Source organism: Solanum stenotomum, chromosome 1, assembly GCF_019186545.1.
Source record: "Solanum stenotomum isolate F172 chromosome 1, ASM1918654v1, whole genome shotgun sequence".
NCBI lineage: Eukaryota > Viridiplantae > Streptophyta > Magnoliopsida > Solanales > Solanaceae > Solanum > Solanum stenotomum.
The window spans coordinates 64891612-64904772 of NC_064282.1; positions in this window are offsets into that span (position 1 = coordinate 64891612).

The following is a 13161-nucleotide window of genomic DNA, read 5'->3' on the forward strand; positions in this document are numbered from 1 at the left end:
GGTCCACCTAATTCATTTTGAGCTAAAAGATATGACCATTTAAAGTTGACCCTCACTCCTAACTTAAAACTAAAAACTATTTTTTTAGGGGACTGTTTTGAGGGTCTCGGTTCTAAATGTTTTCATGACCTAACTTAAGGTCTGGCTAGCTTATAAAGGTGATTAATCAACTAGCTAATCAACCCCTTAAGCCCTTAAACAACACTCCAAACTTCAACGACAAGACCCTTACAACTTACTAGTTCAAACGACTAGTTTCCGGACGTCACTGTCATTTCTCATCATTTCATCATGTTCTCAACTCCAAACTCACTTGTGAGGCTCTAGTTTCACTAGTTCATTTTTTTTGGGTCGTTACAATAGTATATATGAATTATCAGAAAACGAAACAAACGAAATAGAAAATAATTCAGTAACAGAATCAGATAATGAATACTATATGAATGACTGAAACATATATACAAATAATAACTAAAGAAAAACATCAAGATGAAGAATCTTTAGAACAGAAAATAATATTTGATATTCGTATATTTGAACAAATAAAAGGAAAAGAATTAGACCTAAGCATAGAAAAAATATTTGAAATACCAACAATAAGAAATTGGTTTAAACGACAAAGAGAGCATATCATAGATTGCAAATACACCAAACAAAAGGCTAAAATACCAATAATAAACAAACGAATAATATATAAAGAAATACAAGATGTTAAGGCTAAAGATCCAATTAAATATGTACATTTAGGAGGAACGGAAATACTAATAAAAGCATGTTTTAGAGAAGGAATAGATACACCCATAGAAATATACTTAGCGGATGATAGAATTATACAACCCATATAAAAAAGTATAATAAGTACAGTAAAAGGTAACCTTATATACCAAAAATTTAAGGGATAGAACAAGCCCCAGGAAGTAATAAAAAATGTGATGGTGAATTAGCTACTACAACTATGGAAATATTATATAAATACGAAGTAGCTATAAGAAATGAATTTAGTAGTATGACAACAGAAGTAGAAGAACAAAATAAAGAAAAAATCATAAACTGGAATCTAATGACAAAATTAACAATATGTAATATGTGTTATATAGATGAATATACATGTGTATTTAGGAAAGAGCTGAAGCAAAAGTCGATCGGAAAATAAGGGCAAACCTATGGGTGAAATCACACATTGTGTTCATCTTTGGGAGTGTGAGTGTTGATCTTGATTCTAGAACATTAAATTGTTGAACTATTGTGCGTGAATATGGAATCATTTTTTGTGTGAGGGAATTTGATTTCCTTTGTTGAGCTTAAACTTGCATTTGAAGCAAGTACAGTGAGCTTGAGATTCTTTGATAATGGTGAGCCACAGCTTGAAACTTTGAGTGCACAATTGATCCTTGCATGAGTAAGTTGAGACTCTTTTGTGTGCATTCACTGTTGAATCTTGTATAGCACTATTGGAGACATCCCTTTTGAACTATTGAACTTCAGTTTTACTTGAGGACAAGCAAAAGTTTAAGTTGGGGTGTTGACGAGTCCATAATTTGGACTCATTTACGGCTTTATTTTAATGGATTTAGTGTCCTCAAGTGCATATTTTGTCTCAATAACTAATGTAAATACTTGAATTTCAGGTATTTGAACTTAGGGACAAAGCATGGACACTATGTAGCAAAAAGGAATAAGGCAGCCAAAATAACGAAGAAAAGAAGGCCTGAGGATCGCCTAAACCATTGGGTGATTCGCCGAATGGCCTTGGTCTCGCCCAATGTTCCAGTGTGCCAAGCCCTAAAGGACGACATCAAATAGGCGATAGAAATGAGAAGTCGATGAGTCACCGAATGATTCTACAATGCAGTGCTTTATCTCCCAAAGTTACAGATCTTGAAGTGTTGAAGGCCGAAGCGAAATGGCGATAGGAATGATCAAAGGGCGGATCGCCGAGTGGATCGGCAATCCCGACTAACTCCGACGAGTGGTCCTTCGTAGCACACATTTTGACAACTATAATACTTGTTTGATTTTTTTAGTTTTGTAGGCAACTTTAGAAATCAAGTTTTATATTTTTAGAAACTAGTTTTTATTTCTTAGAGTTTTTGGAGACATTGTTCTTGAGTTTTGAAGATTTGAAGGTTTACAATTCCAATAAAATGGAAGTGGGTCTTCAAGAATCTTCATCCTTGACATGTTTAATGTCATTTTCTATCGTATCTATTCGATGGAAACACTTTTTGGTATCGATTTTTATCTCTTTATCATGTCTAGCTAAAACCCCAATTCTTGGGGTGTGAATAAGTGAATATGGGTTAAATTTACTGTTGCGTATTGCTCATTATTAGGCTATTTGTTGTTTAAATGTGATTGTTTTAGTAGTTGTGTTTGAACTTAATGGGATTGTAGTTGCAAATAAGATTTCAGCTTAGTGTTTTTGGCTTGCTCCAGAGAGATGTTTTAAAACCAAAACTACTAAATCGATAGTCTGTGGTTATTGGGTCGTTGTAAGTTCAGCTCGAGAGAGTGAACCCTAGACCTTCTCCCACACATGCAGCTCTAGAGAGTGAATGGGCTAACGCGAAGGTTGTGCTTAATTGCTGCAACTTGGTGTTCGAGAGAAACCGAGTTGATTCGGGGTAAGTTGTTCGAGAGAAAATTTACCCCCACTAAAGTCTAGCTTAGTTACAAATGTTCAGCAATTTACTATCAATAGCATTTACCCGGTTATTTATTTTATCCCATATTCCTATCATATCCCAAGAATCCTGTCTCCCTAATTCGCATCTTTATATTCTTGCTATTTTTGTTTATTAGTTGAATGCAAACCCCCGATTGATAATTGACACTTGTGTCACCTTTTTAATTTATCATGTTTTTACTCGTTAATGTCTATAGTTATAATTAACTTGAACACAATTTTGCTTTTCTATTTATTCTCAATTACAAACCGCTCCTTGTGGGAACGATCCCAACCCTTGGTTGGGTTATATTACTACTCATGATCATTGGCACTTGAACTGGAAGTAGTGTTCTGATACGTGAAATCATCCATGTAAGAGTGGACTGCCCTAGTCCTCTTCCTTGTCTCTTGCCCTCTTCCTTAGCTCTAACCCTCACACTTAGCCCTGGTTTAATCTACTAGTTTGAAGGGTGTTACTCTAATAAGTGACGTCATTTTGTATTATTTTAGACCTACTATATAAATGTTTTATGCCTCTAAACTAAGTCATTTAAATCATAACTACCAATTTCCCCTAAATGTTCTCTCTAGAACTCCAAGGAAGAAGAAGAAGATCAAGCTAGGGTTTGAAGTATAGGCCTTTTCCACTCAATTTCCTGAGGGTTCTTCATCAAGGTATGCTATTTCTTCATCCATGGAGTCCCTCCAAACTCAGTTTGAAACTAGTAATTCTCCCAAAAGCTAGGGTTTTACTCCAAGTCATGGATTCCTTTTCAAAAACATTTCTATTGATCTAATTACTTTATATTATGATTGAATTGTTATTTTGTTATGGTTTAATGATGAAATCTTCCAAGAATTAATGAAATCCCAATTCCGCAATTTATGCCTTTGTGATGTGGGTGACTTGATGAAGGAAGAATACTATGAGATTGTGCTTGTAGTAATTTAGTTAATCGAATCATATTATTATCCATATCTAATGTTGTAAATCTAGATGTGTTGGATGGAATGTGATCCTTGACCCAAGAGGGGTAAAACATGAGAATTATACATGATTGTGGACTTATTGTATATGCTTTATGAACATGATTATAATGTAATTGTTGTGTAGATTGAAAGGTCATTCTCATAAACAAATAATTAACATGATGTGAAACATTGTCTCACAATATGATGATTCTAAGGTTGAAAGTTCATTCTTACTTATTGAATCTATGAGCTATTTTATGAATTGTGTTAGAGGGAGTGTTAAGGCACTCTTTCATGGAAGTGAACTCAATTCAAGACTAAACATGTAAATTTTGGGAAGTAATGCTTAGCACTGAGTGGATATTGAATATGAGATAGAGGCTCTCCTGTTAAGTAAGGTCGGGTTTCTAAAAGTAATCTCATGAGATGGAAGCTCCCTCGTTACGTAAGGTTGGGGTTTCTAGTAACAATCTCGTTATCCCATAACTATGTGCCCCATAGGTTATTTAGCTAGTGGATCCACCTTAAAGCTAATACATTTTAGTTCTACCTTAAGCAAGTAGAACACCTCTTTTCGGTGTAAGGCATGACACCAGATTCCATGTTAAGCTCACATGGTCTATGTCGGTTAAGGATTATTCCCACCATGGTAAGAATATAAACAAGAACATTAATTAATAATGATGGTTACACAATAATCTTTACTTAGCTTGGGTAGGATTGTGAGATCTTATTCATGCATTGCAAAAGTATGCTTTGAGGGTACAAATGGTATGGTTCTCTTATGATGTGAATATTTATGTAATGAACATGCTTATGACTTATGCTCTTCCATTGTCTTCTAAATGAGGGTTTAACTAAAAATTGCATGCATTCAATTAAAATGTCCTCTTTTTACATGTTTTATGGTTTTGTGTATGACTATCATACTTAGTGCAATTTTTGTACTAACCCATATTTTCTACATTTCCTCCAAAGTGTAGATTCTGGTTCTTAAGGAGATTATCCTTTGGTTCTAGCTTGGATTGACTATTTTCCTTTCTTGTGGTGAGTCCTCATTATTTGAGGATGGGACATTTCTCTTTGAGTTTCTTTTTAGTACTTTCTATTCGATTATGTTGTTAGGGTTATGACCCTATTTTGACTCATGAATTGTAATAGATAGCCTAATGAGACAAGTTAGACATCCAATTTTCTTTTGTAAAGTCATTTGGACTTTAAATGTAGTTTTACTCTTATTGTTCTATTACTTTATGTCATGATATGCTAAGTGGCTTACATGGAGCCTTTCGGGGTTCCATGAGCCTTGTTACATCTAGGGGTACCCTTGGGTCGTGACAAACTTGGTATTAGAGCACAAAGTTTAGAATGATTCTAGGATGATATCTCATAAGCCACGTCTAGTAGATTCTTGTTCATGAGTGTGAAGCGCGCCACATTTAAGAATGAGAGGCTATAAGATGTTAAGAAAGTTCACTTCTTTCATTACTCTTAAGTCATGCCTTAGAGTTTAACTCTATAAAAGTCATTCTCCTAATCCTTTTGTTGTGTCTTCAGGAAATGAATACATGAAGGGCTAACGCAAGAAGAACGGAGGGTGACAATGTGAATGAGGAATCTCTTCAAGGTAATCAAGCTCCTCAAGCTACTCAAGCTCCAATTAATCCTCCGGCTATGTCAGATGTGGAGATTAGGTCGGCTTTTCTAATGTTGGCTCAAGTCATGACGGCCCAAGCCAATAGAGATGTTGAGACTCATGTGATCCCTAATATGAATTCCGCGGCTTTTAGATTGAGGGTTTTTGCAAAGATGAACCCTCCCGAGTTTCTTGGTTCCAAAGTGGAAGAGGATCCCCAAAGGTTTATCAATGAGGTTTGCAAGGTGCCTGATGATATGGGGGTATCTTTGGAGGAGAAGGTGGAGCTAGCCACCTACCAACTAAAATATGTGGCTCAAGTTTGGTATGAACAATGGAAAGGTGAGAGACCCATAGGAGCGAGCCCGATAGGATGGGAATTGTTTAAATCGATGTTTCTTGATAGATTTTTTCCCCTAGAGTTGAGGGAACGAAAAATGCAAGAGTTCATAAACCTTCAACAAGGGGGTATGAGTGTGAAAGGTTATGCTTTAAAGTTCACCCAACTATCCAAGTATGCTCCAACCATAGTGGCAGACTCGAGGGCTAGAATGAATAAATTTGTGATGAGAGTGTTCGACTTATCCCAAGAATGAATATTTCAAGTCTTATAGTCCATGCTGAAAAAATTGACGAGAAAAAACTCAAGCGAATGAATAGGGAGGTGAAAAGAGCTAGAACCGGTGATGGGAACTTCTCCAATGCTAGGTCCGATGTACAAGGGTGACAAAGGTTCAAACATAGGTTTTCTAACCAAGACTCCTCGAGTGCTCCAAAGGTCAACAAGGATAGAGTGTCTAACCCTAAGCCTAAAGGAGGTTATGATAAGGCAACGACTATGACAAAGCCTACTTGTGCCAAATGTGGAAAGAAACATGATGGTAAATGCCTAACCTGCTTGGGTTTTTGTTATGGTAGCGGTAAGAGTGGTCATCAATTAAAAAAATTCCCAACACTTACGTCTAAGGGGAGAGAAGATAAGCAAACTCCTCCAAGTGGTTCAAACTCCAATGCTCAAAGGCAAAACCAATTTTATGCTCTTTGATCCCGAGAAGACCAAGAGAGCTCCCCGGATGCGGTGACCGGTATGTTAAAAGTCTTTCCAATTGTTGTATATACTTTGTTAGATCCTGGTGCTAATTTGTCATTTGTGACAGTTTTAGTGGCCATGAAGTTTGAAATACTCCCCGAAGTGTTAATAGAGCCTTTTTTTGGTTTCTACCCCGGTTGGTGATTCCGTTGTGGCTAAGAAAGTTTATAGAATTTGTCCCATTTCTTTGTCTCATGAAGTCACTTTGGTGGATTTAGTGGAGTTGGACATGTTACATTTTGATGTGATTTTGGGTATAGATTGGTTGCATGAATGTTCTGCCTTTATAGATTGTAGGACTCGTGTGGTCAAATTCTGATTTCCTAATAAGCCTATTTTAGAGTGGAAGGGGGGGAATTCTATCCCTAGAGGTCAATTTGTTTCTTGTCTTAAAGCTAGGAAAATGATCTCCAAAGGGTGCATTTTCCTTCTTGTTAGGGTGATGGATGTTTGGTTTGAACCCCTTCTCTTGAGTCGGTTCCGGTGGTGAATGAATTTCCAAATTTTTTTCTCGAGGATTTACCCGGTATTCCTCCCGAGCGGGAAATATATTTTTGTATTGACCTTTCACCAGATACGCAACCTATCTCTATTCCTCCTTATTGAATGGCTCCAGCCGAGTTGAAACAGTTAAAAGAGCAACTAAGGGATTTGTTACACAAGGGTTTTATCCGACCGAGTATCTCTCCTTGCGGTGCTCTGGTGTTGTTTGTTGGAAATAAAGATATGTCTCCTAGAATGTGCATCGACTATCGCCATTGAACAAAGTGACCATAAAGAATAAATATCCCCTTCCGAGAATAGATGACTTGTTTGATCAACTTCAAGGGGCTAGCTATTTCTCCAAAATTGATCTTCGCTCGGGTTATCACCAACTAAGGGTGAGAGGGGTTGATGTTCCCAAGACAGCCTTTAGGACTCGGTATGGTCACTATGAATTTGTGGTTATGTCATTTGGGTTGACAAATGCCCCGGCGACATTTATGGACCTAATGAATAGAGTGTTTAGGCAATACCTAGACATGTTTGTTATTGTGTTCATTGATGGCATTTTGATCTATTCAAGAAGTGAGAATAAACATATGGACCATTTGAGAATTGTATTGCAAGTTCTTAAGGACCAACAACTTTTTGCAAAGTTTAGCAAGTGTGAATTTTCGTTGAGGTCCTTAGCTTTCTTTGGTCACATTGTGTCAAGCAAGGGTATTGAGGTATATCCTAAGATGACGGATGCGGTCAAGAGTTGTCCTAGACCTCTAACTCCTTCCAACATTCGAAGCTTTTTGGGTTTGGCCGATTACTATAAGATGTTTGTTGAGAGTTTTTCCTCTATTGCTTCTCCGTTGATGGCTTTGACTCAAAAGAAAGCTAAGTTTGAGTGGTCGGACTCTTATGAGAAAAACTTCCAAGAGTTGAAAGATAGACTTACTTCCACTCCGGTGTTGACCGTATCGGACGGAACAAGTGGTTTTGTTGTATATTGTGACGCCTCTAGAGTGGGTTTGGGATGTGTCCTCATGCAAAATGGTAAAGTGATTGTCTATGCTTCAAGGCAACTTAAAGGCCATGAGAAGAATTATCCAACCCATGATCTTGAATTAGTGGCAGTGGTATATGCCTTGAAAATATGAAGACATTACTTGTATGGGGTCCATGTGGATGTTTTCACCTATCACAAGAGTCTCCGATATGTGGTTAGTCAAAAGGACTTGAATCTCCAACAAAGAAGGTGGTTAGTACTTTTGAAGGATTATGACATGAGTGTCCTTTACCATCCCGGCAAGGCTAATGTGGTTGCGGATGCTCTTAGTAGATTGTCCATGGGTAGTGTGGCTCATGTAGAAGATGAAAAGAAAGAATTCATTCATGAGGTGCATTGATTGGCCCGGTTAGGTGTCCAACTTGTAGATTCCACCAAGGATGGTTTCATGATTCATAATGGCTCTGAATCGTCCTTTGTGGTGGATGTGAAGTCTAAACAAGACCTTGACATATATTTGTTGAGTTGAAAGAGTCGGTACTCAAGAAGTCCATTGAGGCTTTCTCCCAAGGGTGAGATTGGGTACTTAGGTACCACAATCGATTATGTGTTCCGGATGTGGATGGTTTATGGGAGAAATTTTAGAGAGGCTCATAGTTCTCGGTATTCTATTCATTCGAGAGCCACCAAGATGTACCGTGATCAATGGGAAGTCTATTGGTGGAACGGTATAAAAAGAGATATTGTGTGATTTGTAGCTAAATGTCCTAATTGTCAACAAGTTAAGGTTGAGCCTTAAAGGCCGGGAGGCTTGTCCCAAAGTATTCTTATTTCTGAGATGTGAATATGGACTTTATTGTGGGTTTCCCTCGCACTCGAAGGCAACATGATTCTATTTGGGTCATTATAGATAGGATGACAAAATCAACCCATTTTATTCCCATCAAGGTTTATCATTCGGCGGAAGACTATGCCAATTTGTATATAAGGGAGATAGTGAAGTTACATGGAGTTCCTTTATCCATCATTTTGGATCGGGGTACTCAATTTACTTCACACTTTTGAAAGTCATTCTAAAGAGGGCTTGGTACTAAGGTGAAACTTATCATCGCTTTTCACCATCAAACGGATCGTCAAACAGAACGCACCATTAAGACTTTAGAGGACATGTTAAGGACGTGTGTTATAGATTTCAAGGCTAATTGGGATGACCAATTTCCATTAATAGAGTTTCCCTACAATAATAGTCACCACTCAAGTATCGGTATGGTTCCTTTTGAAGCCTTGTATGGTAGGAGATGTAGGTCTCCGGTTGGTTGGTTTGAGGTAGGTGATATTGCTCTTATTGGACCCGAATAAGTTTTTGAGGCTATTGAGAAAGTTCAGCTCATTAGAGAGAGGTTGAGAACGGCTCAAAGTAGACAAAAGTCCTATATTGATATTAGAAGAAGGGATCTAGAATTTGAATTTAATGATTGGGTCAATTCGAAAATCTCACCTATGAAAGGAGTGATGAGGTTTGGCATGAAGGGGAAACTTAGTCCTCGGTATATGGGCCCATATCACATTTTGAAGTGTATTGGGAAAGTTGCCTATGAGTTGGATTTGCTAAATGAGTTTACCCCGGTATTTCATGTTTCTATGCTTAAGTAATGTGTTGGAGATCCGGTGATCATTATTCCAGTAGAAGTATTGGGAGTGGATGAAAGCCTTTCCTATGAAGAGGTTCCGGTAGAGATCATTGACCGGCAAGTCAAGAGATTAAGAAACAAAGAAGTAGCTTCCGTGAAGGTTTTATGGAGATATAATTTAGTTAAGGGTGATACTTGGGAGGCCGAGGCCGATATGAAGTGTCGATATCCCCATCTCTTTCCTTCTACTCCTCTTCAAGCTTGAGGTAATTAGTTCCTCTTGAGTTTTAATGTTTTGGGACTCATGTGTGTTATATGTGATTTTCCATGATTTACTTATGTTATGCAGTTCCTTATAAAATTCATGTGTAGTGAGAAAATGAGTTTTCATGATTTATGTTCCTCGTGTTGTTGTACATTTAGTATGAGTTGCCTATTTGACTTCGTGAGATGTGTTGATGAACATGCTTTAGTATGCTTTTGGGAGTAATTGCATATTGGCTCCACGTTGTTCTGTTGAGCATTATTTTAGTTGGAGAAGGTAGTTCCTCCTATGAATATGAGAAATATTGAGTTTCATGCATATTGGGTTGTTAGATGTAATTCCTACTTCCTTGTATTTCATTGACTATGTTTTGAGATGGAGTTGATGTTTCCTTCTTTGAATAGTGCATTATTTTGATGTTTCATGCATAATGGGCTGCTAGTCTTTGAGTCTTTATTTCTGTAAGGTGTCTAGATCATTATTCGAGGATGAATATTCCCAAGGGGGAGATATTATAAAACTCCGAAAACTAGTAGGCTTAGCTAGAGCTTGATGTTAGGGTTAGAGCCTTGAACGTACCTCCCCGTACCTTAAAATTCATGTTTTTGTGTTAGAACATCAAGGCCTAAACCCCAAGAACCAACCATGGGTCCTTGAGGAAAAGACCTTGAAGGACTGCAGGACAGTAATCCGTGGAGGACACCTACATCTCGTGGGTTAACCCACACTCCGTGGGTAGGCTGCCGTAGATAGAACCTGCAGCCATCAACTCCCAGAACCCGACCCATGCTTCACCAGCACGGACCGTGGGTCCAACCACGATCTGTAGGTGAGGGAGTCGTGGGTCACACCGAGAAAATAGTTTTGGGAATTAGTTGAGGGGTAGTTTAGTTTTTTCCATTTTAACTAACTATTAAGCGACATCGTTTTGTGTTAAAGTCTTGTTCATGACTGTGTGCCATATTTATGAATGAGAGCCTACAAGATGATTAAGAAACTCCACTTCTTTCATTACTCTTAAGTCGTGTGATAGAGTTTAACTCTATAAAGTTTCTCTCATAATCCTTATCCTATGTTCTTTAGGATATGGCTCCCGAAGAGCTTAAGCTAGAAGGAATGTGAGAGAGAATGCGGAACAAGAGGCTCCTCCCCAAACTCCTCAAGTTTCGGTCGATCCTTTGACCGAGCATGTTTCTAATGCGGAGTTTAGGGCTGTTTTTTAAGTGTGGGCTCAAGTGGTTACAGCCCAAGCCCATAGGGAGGTTGTGGTTCCCGCAAGCTCAGACATGAATTCGGTGGCTTCAAAAGTGAGGGACTTCACAAGGATTAATCCTCCGGAGTTTCATGGTTCGAATGTTGAGAAAGATCCTTAAGAATTGATTGATAAGGTCTATAAGTTTTGATAACCATGGGAGTTACACCATTAGAAAAAATGGATTTGGCCGCTTATCAATTGAAAGGTGTGGGTCAAATGTGGTATAACCAATGAAAACAAGGGAGACCGGAAGATGCGGGTCCTATTGATTGGGCGATGTTTAAGTCCGCATTTCTTGATAGATTAATTCCCCTTGAGATGAGGGAAGCTACGGTGCTAGTGTTCATTAGACTTAAACAAGGGAGTATGAGTGTGAGGGAATATGCTCTAAACTTCACTCAATTTTCTAAGACCGGTGATGGTAATTTTTCCAAAGAAAGGTCTGATGGGCAAGGTCGTCCAAGCTTCCAACAAAAGTTTCCCGGTCAAGGTTTCTCCAATGCTCCTCCAAAGTTCAACCAAGATAGGGTGTCTAACCCTAAGCCTCAAGGATGTAATGGTAGTGGATCTTCATTGCCTAGGTCCAATTGCACTAACTGTGGAAGGAAGCACGATGCTAGGTGTCTAGTTGGATGTGTTCCTTGATGTGTTGTTAGAATCTTTTAGTGTCTCTATTCCTATTGGTGATTCTGTGGTGGCTAAGAGGGTCTATAAAAGGTGTCATGTTTCCTTGTCCCATAGAGTTACTCTTGTTGACTTGGAAGAGCTTGACATGTTAGATTTTGATTTTATCTTGGGTATGGATTGGTTACACTCTTATGCTTCTATTGATTTTAGAACTCGTGTAGTAAAATTTCAATTCTCGAATAAGTCTATCCTAGAGTGGAAGGGGGTAAATTTCATGCCTAGGGGTCAATTTGTTTCTTATCTTAAAGCTAGAAAGATGATTTCTAAATGTTGCTTCTACCACCTAGTAAGGGAGAGAGATATCGATTCCAAAACCCATTCTTTCAAGTCGGTCCCCATTGTAAATGAGTTCCCGAAAGTGTTTGCAGATGACTTACCCAGTAATCCTCCTGAGCGAGAAATAGACTTCGGTATTAACCTTCTCCGAGATGCGCAACCTCTCTCTATTCCTCCTTATCATATGGCTCCGGCAGAACTTATGGAGTCGAAAGAACAGTTGAAGGACTTGTTGGATAAGGGTTTCATCCGATCAAATATCTCTCCATGGGGTCCTCTAGTTTTTGGTAGTTAGAATAAAAGATGGGTCTTTTCTTATGTATATTGATTATAGACAGTTGAATAAGGTGACCATTAAGAACAAGTATCCTCTTCCAAGGATAGATGATTTGTTTGAACAACTCCAAGGGGCAAGTTATTTCTCAAAGATTGATCTCCGATCAGGTTATCACTAATTGAGGGTGATTGATGATTACATTCTGAAGATGAATTTTCGAACTCATTATGGTTATTATGAGTTTCTAGTGATGTCGCTTGGGTTGACTAATGCTCCGGCAGAATTTATGGACTTGATGAATAGAGTGTTTAAAAAATATCTTGACATGTTTGTGATTTTGTTTATCGATGATATTTTGATCTATTCAAGAAGTGAGAATCAGATTATTGATCACTTGAGGATTGTGTTGCAAATTCTTAAGGAATAACAATTTTTCGCAAAGTTTAGCAAGTGCGAATTTTGGTTAAGGTCCGTTGCTTTCCTCAGTCATATTGTATTAAGTAAGGGTATTGATGGCCTATACCTCTAACTACCTCGTATATTAGAAGCTTTTTGGGTTTGGCCAGATACTATAGAAGGTTTGTTAAAGGTTTCTCTTCAATTGCCCTCATTTGACGTCTTTGACTCAAAAGAAGACTAAGTTCATATGGTCAGAAGCTTGTGATAAAAGTTTCCAAGAGTTGAAAGATAGACTAACATACATTTCATAACTTGTCCTCATCCATAGCCAATACTCATAAACAAGGAAACATTCATGTTCATTAACTTGAAATAAGGAAAGCCACTCCTAGCAACACTCCATATCATATATGCATAATTCATATATCTTCATAGCATAAGAAAACCACACTATAACACATTTCCAAAGACTACTTGTGCAATGCATAAGTGAAGTCTCATACCCCCACTCACACTAAGTAGAAC